Below are 15,700 nucleotides of genomic sequence, written 5' to 3'. Positions count from 1 at the left end.
ATGCCGATGGAAAGAGGACGAAAATGCCTACAAAACTGTATATCATGGTGTGGATTGGAAAAAGTGTGTGGTTGCAGTGAAGAGTTGTTGAAGAGGAGGGACGCCGGTTTTTGTTTTCTCTGCTGTGCTCTCTGCTTGCACTGGCCCTCCCCCCACTCAGCCCCTTGGCATCAGAAACAACTCTCAAACTCAAACGCAAGCTTAGGGCGACATCTGCTGGAGGAGCGCCGCTAGCAACTGGGCCAGAACTGTGTGTGTGTGTGTGTGTGAGTGTGTGAGTGCGTGAGTGAGTGAGTGAGTGAGTGAGTGAGTGAGTGAATGAGTGTGTGGGTGTGTGTGTGTGCGCCTGTGTGTGCATGTGTGTGTTTGTGTGTGTAGCTGTCTGCCCGTGCGTAAGTGTGTGTGTGTGTGTGTGTGTGTGTGTGTGTGTGATTGAGTGAATGGCACCGTGAATGGACCGTTCCCGACGGGCACGAGGTGGACGCGGGGCACGGGGTGGACGCGGGGCACGGGTGCGAGGGCCCGTCCAACGCTGCTTGCAGCTTTAATTTACTTTTGTTATGTTGCAGCCTTATGCTACAATCCTTTAAATTAATTTTTTCTCTCATTAATCTACACTCAGTACCCTAAAATGAAGTGAAAACAGAATTTTAGATATTTTTGCCAATTTATTAAAAAGGAAAAACTGAAATATCACTTTGACATATGTATTCAGACCCTTTGCAACAACACTTAGCTAATTTAGCTCAGGTGCCTTCCATTTCTCTTGCTCGTTGCTGAGATGTCTCTACACCTTGAGTCCACCTGTGGTAAATTAAATTGATTGAACATGATTTGGAAAGGCACACACCTTTCTATAGAAGGCCTCACAGCTGACAGTGCATATCAGAGCAAAAACCAAGCCATTAGGTCAAAGGAACTGCCTGCAGAGCTCAGAGACAGGATTGTTGCAAGGCACAAATCTGGGGAAGGCTACAAAAATTCTGCTGCACTGAAGGTTCGCAAGAGCTCAGTGGCCTCCATAATTCTTAAATGGAAGAAGTTTGGCACAACCAGGACTCTTCTAAGAGTTTGTCCCCTGGCCAAACTGAGCAACTGTGAGAGAAGGGCCTTAGTAAGAATGGTTACCAAGAACCCAATGGTCACTCTGACTGAGCTCCAGAGATCCTGTGTGGAGATGGGACAGAGTTCCAGAAGGACAACCATTACTGCAGCCCTCCACTGATCTGGGCTTTATGGCAGAGTGGCTAGACAGAAACCTCTCCTCAGTGCAAAACACATGAAAGCCCACATGGAGTTTACAACAAAGCACCTGAAGGAAACAAGATTCTCTGGTCTGATGAAATTTCCAGTCTACAGCAGCGCTAACCCTAATCCTAACGCTGAAGCCCTCCCCTACAGTTTCATCATGCTGTGGGACTGTTTTTCAGCAGCAGGGACTGGTGCCCCTTTTCCACCAAAAATAACCTGGTGCTAGTTCGGTGCTGGTGCTAGAGCTGGTGCTTAACTGGTTCCAACAAAGACCCAGTTTGCTTTTCCACCGGCCAAGAGCCAACTGGAGCCATGTCAGAGCCACGTCAATACGTCAGCGGAAAATGTGATGACGTGGGTGCGCAAGATGCTCGCTCGGAATCACAATAACCAACATGAATGAATGAATGAATGATAATTTATTAATCCTTTGCAGGAAATTACATTGTCACGGCAGCTTCATCACTTCAACACATATAAAATTGCACACTCATGCACACAACAGTGGTTGTAGCGTCTCTGTCTCTGTCCGCCCGTACTGTCCTGAGGCCGGTGAAACTGATCAGTGATTCGGGGATGATGTTTGTGAGCCACGTCTCAGTCAAGGATATAATGCTGCTTTCCCGATACAGTTTCTGGCCCCAGGTGTAGCAGTATCTGGATTTATTAGCGATGCAAATACTGCTTGTGTCTTTACAAGCCTACACTGCAATCCAGAGGCGAAAAACGCAATTATTGCCGGCTACCTGTTGTATTCGTGGTCGGAACGAATGACAACTATGTTTAGTTATAAAACGGGTGCTTCCCATCCTTAAATGTGATTGGCTGAGCCGCGTTCCATGCCGTTGTAAAATCAGTGTAACCCAGTGTAACCCACGGCTTCTTGGGGCTTATTGCTTAATGTTTAAAGCATTCGCAGTCCCTGTTTTGTTTTGTAACCCCGCCCACCAATGACGTGGTGGGTCGCATCATCGGTTCTTTCTCTGGCTCCTGTTTAGCCCCTGCTCGGAGTTGGTGCTTGCTTGGAACCAGTTTGGCCCGTGCTTGGGTGATGGAAAACCAAAGAACCAGTGCTACGTCAGGCACCGGCTCCGAACCAGCCCTGGAACTGCTTTGGTGGAAAAGGGGTATGGGAGACTGGTCAGGGTTGAGGGAAAGCTGAATGGAGTACAGTACCAACTTGAACCCTATCCAACATCTCTGGAGAGACGTGAAAATGGCTGTCCAGCGACGGTCCCCATCCAACCTGACTGAGCTTGAGAGCATTTGAGAGCATAGCAAGAATGACAGAAAATCCCCCAATCCAGGTGTGCAAAGCTTGTTGCGTCATACCCAAAAAGACTTGAGGCTGTAATTGCTGCCAAAGGTGCTTCAACTAAATCTACAAAAAATTCTACAATTCTGTTTTCACCTTGTCATTATGGGGTGCTGAGAGTAGATCAATGAGAGAAAAAATTAATTTAAATGATTGCAGCATCAGGCTGCAACATAACATAAGTGAAGGGGGTCTGAATACTTTCTGAATGCACTATATATATTTTTTTTGCTCAATACGTTGAATACATATAGCTATTGAATGCTCATTGTGTATATAAATGATTGAAAAACATTAAACAGTTAGAAATAGTCCATTGCATTTGCTATTAATTAGATTACTTTATGTGATTTTTACATATGACTATTATATGGAGATAAAAAAAAAAAAAATTCAGGAAGATTTCCCTATAAATATTGTCAGACTGATTTTCAATCATGAAGCTCATCCCTAATCTGCATTTGTTTTGCTGTCGAAACAGCATTAAATTTTCTATGTTGAGGTCTTTTAAAAAGATCTTGAAAAGCATTAAATTTAATTTCAAAAAGTGTGAAGCAACCATTAGTGTAACCTGCCCTCTGTAAATAAAGATTCTGCACTTCAGCTTGTTCGTTCTCTCCTTCGTTTGGGTCCTCCAGCTCTGTGACACATAACAGTACTACAAGGATACAAGGAAGGTTATTGGTCATTAAACAACAGGTTGTTTAATCAAATTAAAATGTGGTTCCCTATTGATTGACAAGAACTTGGCATGGGAATTTTGCTTTCTTAAGTATCCTTAAGAAATACAGCCGTTTCTGAGCTTTTTTAACCATGGCAGAGATATGTGAAGTCCATGATAGGTTCTTTGTTATGTTGATTCCCAGGAACTTGAAACTGCTCACTTGCTCCACCTCAGCTTCATTGATGTAGACAGGGTTGTGTGTCTTTGCCTCCTTTTTTCTAAAATCAACTCAGCTCTTTGGTTTTGCTGACATTGAGCAGTAGGTTGTTTTCTGTGCACCATTCTGCAAGATGGTTGATTTCCTCCCGATATGAAAACTCATCATTGTTGGAGATCTGGCCAATGATGGTGGTGTCATCTGCGAACTTCACAGTAGAGTTCTCTCCATGTCGGGGGTTGCAGTCGTTCTCTAGGCAGGTAATATGGCCGACATCTCAGCAGTAAAAACTCAACGTCAGGTGAACATTTTCCATCCACTCTGACTCCACCTGTGCACCAAGCATCATTGATGTACACACCCCCTCTCGTCTTACCGGAGTCTTGAGTTCTGTCCGCCCGGAACAGGGTCCGCCCGTCCAGTGCTAAAGCCTCATCCGGTATGTTGTTATGGAGCCACGTCTCTGTGAGGATGAGAGCACCGCAGTTTCTGGTTTCTCTTTGCTGGGTCAGCCTGAGCCTTATCTCATCCATTTTATTTTATTTGTTGAAGCATCTCTCAGTACTGAATTGGAAAAATCAATTAAGTTAATTGATTACAAAGCAGTTTTTTTGTTTGATGTTTTTTTATATCACCATGCCTATGCTGAAATACCCACTCTGTGATGCTCTGTCTGTAATTTAAAATAGATTTAAAAAAGTTTACATTTAAAAAAATGAATAGATGCATTTGAAAAAATCACAATACATTAATTTTTACTTCATTATTACTTGGATTTTTACTATATTCATTTTATATAATTAATCATTTTTTAAAAGTTTTTCCCACCTGTTTTTACATTATTTACAATAACTGTAAAACTAAAAAGTTTAAAATCTCACTATCGTAGTATGGAATCACAATACTTTGGAATTGCAATAATTACAGAATTGCAGTCTGAATTGGCACCCTATTATCCTGACTCATATACTACTGCAGGCTCACTTTAGATTCCCATCCCTCTCAGCTGAAATGTCGGCTGTTATCCAAACATTATCCTCACCAGTCTGGCATTACCACAGCCAGTTATCCTACAATGGTGACAATCGCTGCAGCTGAACAAGCTATATATTCTTTCATCCATAACTGAATGTATCCAAATATAAGCGGAACACGGAAACCAAACAATACCTGAAATGAGGACTTAACTCCTTTGTGTTCGGCTGGGCAAATTAGCTTGTCAAATACTGAAGCTTCAGTCTCATTATCTGGATATTGGAGCATGCATGTTTCAACAATGGGGGATGAGTCAGTCTGTCTGTCAGTCAGTCAGGGAGTGACTCCATTAGAGACATTCATTATTCTTGATTAGCCTGGTCAAAGTCTGAAGTGTATTTTTAAGCATTATTACACGAGAGGGTGTGCTTGACCGTTATTATTGTCACTAAAGTGATGAAGTGATTACCCTCGAGTGTAATAATGTGATTATACAACTATTACCAACAAAATAAAATGTATAATCAAAATGTATTCATACTGTGGGCATTTCGCTGCCAAAATGTAAAAGTTTTTTTTTTTGCTAGTAGGCCTATTGTCTCCGTTTCAGTGGAAATCTGAGAGATCTGACGTTAACTAGTCCCTGTTAGGCAGCCAACTTGGACTTACCATGTTTTCTAGACATCGTGATTTCCCAAAACTGAATAAATACCACAGATAGATAGCAACAAAACTGCTCTGATAGCTCAATCATGTTGTTACTAGAATATCCGCTTGGAAAAAAATATTTTTTTCATGGACTGATAGTTATACTTCTGCCGACTTCTCAGTCATTTTTAATCTAACAGGTGCCGTGACAGCGACTCAGCAGCATAGCTGATCTTTAGTCTATCTACAACCATCTTATATGAACAGTTAGGCTATATTTAAATATAGGCTACTGCTTTCCAGTGTCGGCACCACAACAAACAATCTTTTCATAAAGTCACCGGCAGATGTTTTATATCAGCTGGCGGTGTGTCACTCCAGTTTAACGTCAGCTCCGATTAATGTGGCTAAGCATCAAAAAAAAGTAACAGTAGGCCTAAGCAGTCACATTAAGGCTGAACAGAGTTATATAATTTCAACCCCACCTTTCAGGGGCTTTTGCTAATCACCTTTTCAGGCTGTTATCAATTTACCTCTGAAATAAAGACGACAGTTTTCACAGATGTGTTGCTTTATTAAATGTTCACTTCAGTGTACAGATGCAAACAAATTGACAAATTAATTCAATCAATGGCCTAGGCAACTCATAAAGACTAAACAAATTAATAACGATTAATAGGCTAATTAATAACTGATAACATTAACACATTAATAACAAGAAAAAAGCTATAGCCTCACATCTCCGTGGAAAATCTTACAGGTACTGTCCGTGGTGCTGACTCCGCATTTCATTCTCTATTGTAGAAATTAAAGCTCCATAAAATTCACGGAGGATCTTGTTTAGCTCTTCTTTCTTTACAGGTGAGAAATCAGCTGTTTGCCCGGTGTTTTTCAGGTCGTCTTGTAGACATTTGACGGCCCAAGATGTTGACCGGGCCGTACCGGCTTCATTTCTTGACCTCTTCAGCTGATCCAGCTCTTCACTCGTCACTCTCGCGTATCTCTCCTTTTTCTCTTCTGTCTTGTCTTCCCCGTTCAGCCGTTTATCTAAACTTAGATCGCCAAATAAATCAAAATTGACAACAAAACGGTCCAATATGTAGACTAACAAAGTTGACAGCGGCTTTTGATGCGGGTTTTCAGTGAAACGTTTCTTGTTGCCATGGAAACCACACAGACTCGGGCAATAACATTGCCGGGCAGAGTAATATTTTCAGTGAAGAGGTTTTTTTCAATTGAGCACGGCTAGCCGTGAGCACATTCTAAACATCTGATTGACCAATCAGATTGCTCGGTCGGTGTTGCAACTCATTCTGTTGTGAGGTTTCAGCACAGTGGTCGCCATCTGCCTGAGCTGACCTGCGCTGCACCGGATTCATCCTGAGTGTCATAGGAGGAGTCTCGGGGAAGGGGTGGAATTGGACACAGCTGGGAGTATTTAGGAACTGATGAAGGAGAGAGGGAGAAGTCTTGGCTGGAGTCTCCCATACACAAAAGACATGTTTTGTCCTCTTTGAAGTTAAAATGTTTGTAAATATTGTAAATAAAACAGCAAAAAGAAAATGAACAAGATGCCTTGTCAATGAAGAAGAATCCTCACTACAAAAAATTGGTGCTGAAACCCGCGACAAAGGAGTAATAGAAGAAATGTGGATAAACAATGGAAAGGAAGGTAGAGGAGGTTGGAAGGAAAAAGAAGAAAAGAGGAGTACTTCGTGCTTCGATCACAAAGTTATTGAGAAAAATTGATGAAACTTTGGCTGCTGAAGAACCTCCAGATAAAGGTATTGTGGAAGAATATTGTGATATGCTTCTTGTAAAAGAGAATTTATTGGAGGAATTGGACCGAGAGATTGAAGCAGAAATTGATGAAGATGATCTTGAAGAGGAAGCTGAAAATGTGATAAAGTATCAAGAGGATATGGGGAGACGAAAAACAAGAATGAGGAGACTGTTGAATAACCCAAGATCAGATGATGCAGCCAGTGAAAGTAGTGAAAGAAGTGCATATGGACATGGAGTGAAACTCCCAAAACTGATAATTGATAAATTTAATGGAGATATCAGTTTATGGCAGACATTTTGGAGTCAATTTGAAATGGCAATTCACAGCAATCCAGAATTGAGTAAAGCAGATAAATTTAACTATCTCAAGTCTTATCTGACCGGTGCAGCTGCTAATGTAATTGCAGGTTTGGCATTAACAGAAGCAAATATGACAGTGCAGTTAAAATGCTGACTAACAGATTTGGCCGGAAAGACTTAGTGATTAATGCCCACATGCAGAAATTACTTAGCTTGACTCCAGTAAAGAAATCATCTGACAGTGCTGCTTTACGTAAACTCTATGATGAATGTGAAATTCAAATAAGAAGTTTAGATGCCATGGGAGTAGTGTCCGACACTTACGGCACATTATTATGTCCAATTTTAATGCAAATGATCCCTGAAGACATCGCCTTGTCCTTCAGTCGTCTAAGGGATGAAAATGAGACATTAGATGTTACTGAGCTCATGAAATTCTTAAAGAAGGAAGTGGAGAGTCGAGAACGGACCATGAATCTGACCAGGAACAATGACGCACAAAGGGAAAGGGAGAAAAATGAGAGACAAAGTTGGAAGACATACACTATATTACCAAAAGTATTCGCTCACCCATTCAAATGATCAGAATCAGGTGTCCTAATCACTTGGCCTGGCCACAGGTGTATAAAATCAAGCACTCAGGCATGCAGACTGTGAAACAAGACATTTGTGAAAGAATGGGCCGCTCTCAGGAGCTCAGTGAATTGCAGCGTGGAACTGTCATAGGATGCCACCTGTGCAACAAATCCAGTCGTGAAATTTCCTCGCTCCTAAATATTCCACAGTCAACTGTCAGCTCTATTATAACAAAATGGAAGCGTTTGGGAACAACAGCAACTCAGCCACGAAGTGGTAGGCCACGTAAAGTGACGGAGAGGGGTCAGCGGATGCTGAAGCGCATAGTGCAAAGAGGTCGCCGACTTTCTGCACAGTCAATTGCTACAGAGCTACAAACTTCATGTGACCTTCAGATTAGCCCAAGTACAGTACGCAGAGAGCTTCATGGAATGGGTTTCCATGGCCGAGCAGCTGCAGCCAAGCCACACATCACCAAGTGCAATGCAAAGCGTCGGATGCAATGGTGTAAAGCACGCCGCCACTGGCCTCTAGAGCAGTGGAGACGCGTTCTCTGGAGTGATGAATCACGCTTTTCCATCTGGCAATCTGATGGACGAGTCTGGGTTTGGAGATTGCCAGGAGAACGGTACATTTCAGACTGCATTGTGCCGACTGTGAAATTTGGTGGAGGAGGAATTATGGTGTGGGGTTGTTTTTCAGGAGCTGGGCTTGGCCCCTTAGTTCCAGTGAAAGGAACTTTGAATGCTTCAGGATACCAAAACATTTTGGACAATTCCATGCTCCCAACCATGTGGGAACAGTTTGGAGCGGGCCCCTTCCTCTTCCAACATGACTGTGCACCAGTGCACAAAGCAAGGTCCATAAAGACATGGATGACAGAGTCTGGTGTGGATGAACTTGACTGGCCTGCACAGAGTCCTGACCTGAACCCGATAGAACACCTTTGGGATGAATTAGAGCGGAGACTGAGAGCCAGGCCTTCTCGACCAACATCAGTGTGTGACCTCACCAATGCGCTTTTGGAAGAATGGTCAAAAATTCCTATAAACACTCTCCTCAACCTTGTGGACAGTCTTCCCAGAAGAGTTGAAGCTGTAATAGCTGCAAAAGGTGGACCGACATCATATTGAACTCTATGGGTTAGGAATGGGATGGCACTTCAGTTCATAGTATGAGTAAAGGCAGGTGAGCGAATACTTTTGGTAATATAGTGTATGAATATAAACCCAAGAAGCTCAGTTCAGCAGCAGCTTTACACACTGTTAGTTATGTTGAACATCCAAGCTGTATCTTTTGTGAAAATTCTGATCATAAGTCTAAAGACTGTAACATTAAAACCATCGAAGAAAAGAAAGAAAGGCTCAAGCGACAAGGAAGATGTTTCGTCTGTTTTGGAGCCAGACATATTGCCAGAAAGTGTCAGATTCAAGGAATTTCATGTCAAAAATGTGGAAGAAGACACTATACCTCCCTTTGTCATGATCAGGTTCATAAAGAGCACCACCAAGATGCTAGTAAATCACCAGAAGTGAGCGCACCAGACACACTAATCACAGCTTCTCCTTGTAGCTCTGATAAAAATACAGTTCTGCTGCAAACTGCAACAATCTGGGTTGAAACTCCCACAAACAGAGTATTAAGCAAATGTTTAATGGATGGGGGAAGTATGCGCAGCTTTATAAGAGAAGATATTTCCCGTGTGCTAAGACTCCCTGTGATAGGTGAAGAAACTATCAACTTGTACACATTTGGCTCTGACAAACCCAGGCAAGAAAAGTATAAAAAGGTAAAGGCCAAGCTGAAGAATATCATAAACGGGCAAACTATAGAGATCCAGTTACTGGAGACCCCTCAGGTGTGTATTGCAGGAGAAGCACTGCGTAAAGAGCTGGAATCAAAGGGACTGCAACTCGCTGACACACCTATTAATGGAATGGAAAATATGGAGCTTGGAGTTCTGATCGGAGGAGATCATTATTGGCAAATGGTAACTGGCAGAATTGAGAGATTGAAATGAGTTGTTGGAATTGAAAGCATCTTTGGGTGGCTTATTCAAGGCTCAGTCTCATTAATGAATGTGGTCACGGAGGCTCATGAAGTAGGAGTGATGAAAGTGATCACGGAGGATGACTGTCAGTTATCTGATCAGGTGCGTAAGTTTTGGGAAATTGAAGCACTTGGAATCGAAGCTGCAACAGAAAATAAAATGTCACAAGAGGAGAATGAAGCTTTGCAGTTCTTCCAAGAAACAGTGATGGACATCGGAGGAAGATATAAGGTACGATTACCATGGCGTGAAAACAAAACTCATGTTTCATCCAATTTCACAATAGCAGAGAGCAGATTGAACAACTTGATAAAGAAATTTAAGACAAACACTGTTCTGTATGACAGATACAATGAAGTTATAGTTGATTATCTGCAACAAAATATTGTGGAACCAGCAGAAGAGGAACAGACAGATAATCCTGTACACTATTTACCCCATCATGCAGTAATTAGAGAACAGCGCTCTACAACAAAATTACGCATAGCAGGGTTTCCCCAGGATTTTTTGAAACCGTCCCTAGCAACACGGCCAACACGACCAAGCTAACGCTAACGTGCTAGCTAACGTTAGCTAACAGTAACAACACACTTTTTAGCTGGCATTTTTAGGGGCGCTAACGTTTGCTCTAGGGAACGTTAGCTAACGCTAACAACAGGCTTTTTTAACAACACGCATTTTGATATCCCGGTCATGGTCGCGCAACCGCCCGGTAACTTTACAGGAACCTTCCTCCTACTCGGCCCTCTCAGTGGAGACACGGCAGGTGAGAGGGCCGAGCGAGAGGACGTTCCTGTAGCAGCTCCTGCCCCCCAAATACTACCAGGAACACTGCAGAAGCCCCAGCCACAAGCCATCCACAACCCGAAAAAGCTCCAGCCCCGTCATGTCATATTTGGCTTTGACTTTGACTGAACATTTGCTCTCACTTTAAGGAAAAAAATTCGGGATATATATCTATTCAGCCAAAATATATCGGGATATGACTTTTGGTCCATATCGCCCAGCCCTACTGTCGGTCGCAATGCAATGTTAACATTAATAACATTAGGGTCGTTTTCACAGGCTTTAACAAAAAATGGATTAAACTTAATCTTGCTTAGGTACCTTGCTCTCGCCCTTTTCTCTCCCTCTGCTTTTTACCGCCTCCACTCTTGAGCGCGCAGCAGTAGGACAAAGCAGGCGGGTGATAACTCCGGTGCGTTTTCAAAATAAAATTAATTGCGCCGTAGTGTAACATGTCGTGATATTTAATATATCATTTAAAACTCTGATCATAGTAAGTATATGTGCGCAAATATATGCTATGTGTGTATGTAGGGTCGTTTTCACAGGTCATTCATACAATATACTTTAAATTGTGTTAACACCCGAAAAAAAAAAAAAAAAAAAAAATCATCATTCCCAAGCCGTGGCGGCTTTTATTTAGCCGTGGCGGTGCGCCACGATCAATTACATGTAGCGGAAACCCTGCATAGTGTTTGATGGCTCTGCTCATGAACCCAACAAAAAATCTTTGAATGAATGCCTGCTTACGGGACCAAATTTGAACCCAGAGCTGTTTGATATATTGATTACATTTAGACAGCATCCCGTAGCATTCATGGCAGACATAAGTAAAGCTTTTCTGCAGATTGAAATAGATGAAAGAGACAGAGATGCACTCTGCTTTCTGTGGATAACAGAAAGACCATCCTCAACCACAGATGTTTCCAGATGTACGTTGAGAATGACTAGAGTCCCATTTGGAGCCACCACCAGTCCATTTTTGTTAGCAGCCACCATTCGCCATCACCTGGAGAAATATAAAAGGATTCATGCAGAAACAGTGAATGCGCTGCTCAATACACTTTATGTAGATGACTGGATTTGTGGAGGAAACAATGTAAACGCAGCTTTTCACCTGTCCAAAACCGGAAAGAAAATCCTGGCAGCTGCTGGAATGACAATGTGCAAGTGGAAAACAAATTCCTGTGAACTTGAAAATAAATGGAAGGAGGATGCAATGATGACAGAGAAGGGAACTGATAGACAAACATCTCTGTTCAAAGTGCTCGGAATCTCATGGAACACGGATGTGGATGAATTCACATTTGAACTGAGCAGTTTAATGAATGTTGTGAAAGATGGAAGATGCACCAAAAGGGATGTGTTAAAACTGACATCAAGACTGTTTGACCCCCTTGGGTTTATATCACTATTCATTATTAGAGCCAAGCGCATTTTCCAAGAGACATGGGAACGAGGACTGCAGTGGGATGAAGAACTGCCTGATGACCTGTCAGACAAATGGCGCACATGGCTCCAAGAAGTTGGTGAGTTGAAAAACATAAAAATACCCAGACGTTATGACACAGAAGAGCAAACTGATGAAAAACACAGTGAAATTCATGTTTTCTGCGATTCTAGTGAAAGAGCCTATTGTGCAGTGGCATACATGCGCATAGTGAGAAATAATGAAAAGTGTCAAACTAGTTTTGTCTCTTCAAAAACAAGAGTAGCACCTTTAAAGAAGACCACATTCCCCAGACTTGAGCTATTGGGTGCACTGATTGGAGCAAGACTAGGAAATCGACTAATCAGCTGTTTGAAAATGTCAAAACAACAACTGTTTCTATGGACGGATTCCATGATCACACTGCATTGGATTAAAGGTTCACCAACACAATGGAAATCCTTTGTAGCCAACCGTGTAGTGGAAATTCAAACACTCTCTGAGCCCCAAAACTGGAATCATTGTCAGAGTACAGACAACCCAGCAGATCTTGGAACAAGAGGGATAAAAATTAAGACTCTGATTGACAACAAGTTGTGGTGGAAGGGGCCGGAGTGTCTAACATCTGCATCAGTTGTGAATGAATCTGAAGAAGAGAAAATGCATGAGCTTGATGAAATTGTTCAAAATGAAATTGCCGTGGAGACTGAAAAGTCAGCAGTTTGTTCAGATCACAGTGTCATTGTAATCGAAAAATATGACAAATTAACAAAATTGTTGAGAACAACTGCATGGATTTTTCGATTCCTTCATAATGTGCGTCAACCTGACATGACACTGAGATGCACCGGTCAGTTATCTGCAGGGGAACTGGATCATGCAGAAAGATACTGGATCAAGCACACGCAAAAGAAATTCTTTCAAAAGGAAATTGATCAGTTAAAGAAAAGACAACAGATTGACAAGCAGTCAAAGTTAATCAGCCTAAATCCATTTCTGGATGAAAATGACTTGCTGTGTGTTGGAGGACGACTGCAAAAGTCAGAATGGAGTTTTAAAGTCAAACATCCCTGGATATTGCCCACCAGTGACAGATTCACAAAACTGCAAGTGCAACAAGCTCATGTTCATGTTATGCATTCTGGTCTTCAAGCGACCCTGGCACAAGTACGAGAGAGATTTTGGATTTTAAGAGGGAGACAAGTGACAAAGAAAACTGTGAGTCAATGTTTTGTATGTAGACGTTTTAAAGTAAAACCAGGACAGCAAATAACAGCCCCACTGCCACAGGATCGCATCACTGAGTCCCCTCCTTTTGAAATAACTGGAGTAGATTTCGCTGGTCCATTATTTGTAAAACCTAATGATCAGAAGGTGTACATTACACTCTTTACCTGTGCAGTGACGAGAGCTGTGCATTTGGAATTGGTTTCAGATATGACAACAGAGAGTTTCCTGCTTGCCTTTAGGCGATTTATCGCTAGACGAGGAATATGCAAAGTGATTTATTCTGATAATGCTAAAACTTTCAAAAAGGCAGCAGATGAATTACAAACTCTGTGGAAAAACTTAAATAAAAGACAACTTCAGGAGTTTTTTTCAGAAAAACGGATTCAGTGGAAGTTCATAGTAGAACGAGCTGCCTGGTGGGGGGGGGGGGGGGGGGGGGGGGTGTGGGAGAGTATGGTCAGGTCTGTCAAAATGTGTCTTAAGAAGATTTTGGGAAAGGCTTTCCTCAGGTTTGATGAATTACAAACATTCCTAACCGAGGTGGAAGCAGTAATCAATTCTCGACCCCTGACTTATTTGGATTCTGATGAAAATCTTGCCCCTCTCACACCAGCTCATTTCTTGATAGGAGAACGACTGAATGTTTTGCCAACAAGGAGGAGAAAAAATACAGACTTTATTGGAGTGAATGCCAAAAAGATGAACAAACGGTGGCAGTATCGAGACAGACTTCTTAACCAGCTTTGGAAATGCTGGAGAGATGAATATTTGTTGTTGTTAAAATCTGCTCATGCTTTAAAATCAACCACCTCAACCAGTCAATTCAAGATTGATGACATAGTATTGATTCATGATCATCTACTTCCACGACAATGCTGGAAAATAGGCCGAGTTCAAGAAATATTTTCTGGACGAGATGGAAAGGTACGTTCATGTTCTATTCAGCTGCCAAACCATTCTTTTGTAAGAAGACCCATTCAGTTATTATATAATCTTGAACTGAATTAACTTTATTTGCTGAAGAACATTTAAACATGTTCATCGGGCCGGAGTCTTTGTTGCAACTCATTCTGTTGTGAGGTTTCAGCACAGTGGTCGCCATCTGCCTGAGCTGACCTGCGCTACACCGGATTCATCCTGAGTGTCATAGGAGGAGTCTCGGGGAAGGGGTGGAATTGGACACAGCTGGGAGTATTTAGGAACTGATGAAGGAGAGAGGGAGAAGTCTTGGCTGGAGTCTCCCATACACAAAAGACATGTTTTGTCCTCTTTGAAATTAAAATGTTTGTAAATATTGTAAATAAAACAGCAAAAAGAAAATGAACAAGATGCCTTGTCAATGAAGAAGAATCCTCACTACAAAAGTCGGATCTACGTGTTGTATAATGCTATTTCACATCCCATGCTGGGCTAATGTGAGTTTATATAATTACAGTAATTACGACCTCACAAAACAAAAAAGTCATCGAAACAAACATTCCAATAAGCCTGCAATCAGTGCAAACTCCTCGCACAGCCACAGGTCGTCAGGTGCTGGAAGGCAGCAGGAACTAACGATAAACTCATACAAACAGATCCTCCGCACACTGACTCAAACTTTACTTTAACACTTTATTTAGAGGGAACAACGCGTTTCGCCTCAGCGTCTTCAGGTTAGAAGACGCTGAGGCGAAACGCGTTGTTCCCTGTTAAAGTAAAGTTTGAGTCAGTGTGCGGAGGATCTGTTTGTATGAGAATTCCAATAAGCCTATTGTGATACAAACACTCACATAGTTAAGCATTTTTTTGAGGCTCCTGGCCCTCCTATCTTTTGTACAGGCAACTCCACGTTGATGTTTCTCTTTGAAAATGGGAAAGTTAAAGTTCAGTCAAGTACATCTTGAGACTGTCCATTCAAAAATTGGTTGCAACCTGTACTTTATAAGACCTTTTGTTTAGCATTTACAGTAAGTTGGAACTTCCTGTGAAAGCTATTGGAGTTTACAGAAGATCAGTATAATAAATTTCTGACCTGCGATAAAGTGGCAATCACAATGTATGCTTGGGAGACATCAATGCTGTCAAGAAGAAGCAACTCTGAATTTTCCTCCATGGGGTATACCAAGCAAGAGAGCATCCATTTTCTTGACTTGCCAAAATTTTATAGGTCATACACTGACATCCAAGTTCGTATGAATGCAGCTCCACCCTGCTTGCTGGGAGGTCCATTCTTTTGTAAAAAGCACCAAAGGCTGATAGAATCCACCAAAAAACAGGGGCTTTAAACATAATAGCTAATTGCATTGTGGCTTTAATTGACCCGGCTTTTAATTGAAGTGTTACGGTATTCGGCAGGAGCTCAAGTTGGCTGGTAAAAAAGTGTATTTAAAAGAAAATCAGTGTTTGGGAAAGCTGGGCATTCAGTATACAGCCAAACAGTTGGGGAAATAAATTAAGTAAGACTACAACAAGATGACCATTTTTTCATTGGGCAC

General features: G+C 41.9%; 1 protein-coding gene across 1 annotated transcript in view; it reads left to right on the top strand.

Moving 5' to 3' along the window:
* Nucleotides 1–15,700, top strand: part of fbxo38 (F-box protein 38) — a 119,125-nt gene that overhangs the window by 17,938 nt on the left and 85,487 nt on the right. The window lies entirely within an intron of this gene.

The sequence above is a fragment of the Myripristis murdjan genome, chromosome 10 (genome assembly GCF_902150065.1).
Source record: "Myripristis murdjan chromosome 10, fMyrMur1.1, whole genome shotgun sequence".
Classification (NCBI taxonomy): domain Eukaryota; kingdom Metazoa; phylum Chordata; class Actinopteri; order Holocentriformes; family Holocentridae; genus Myripristis; species Myripristis murdjan.
Note: the sequence above shows the minus strand (reverse complement) of the source record. Positions and strands in the feature narration are given on the sequence as shown.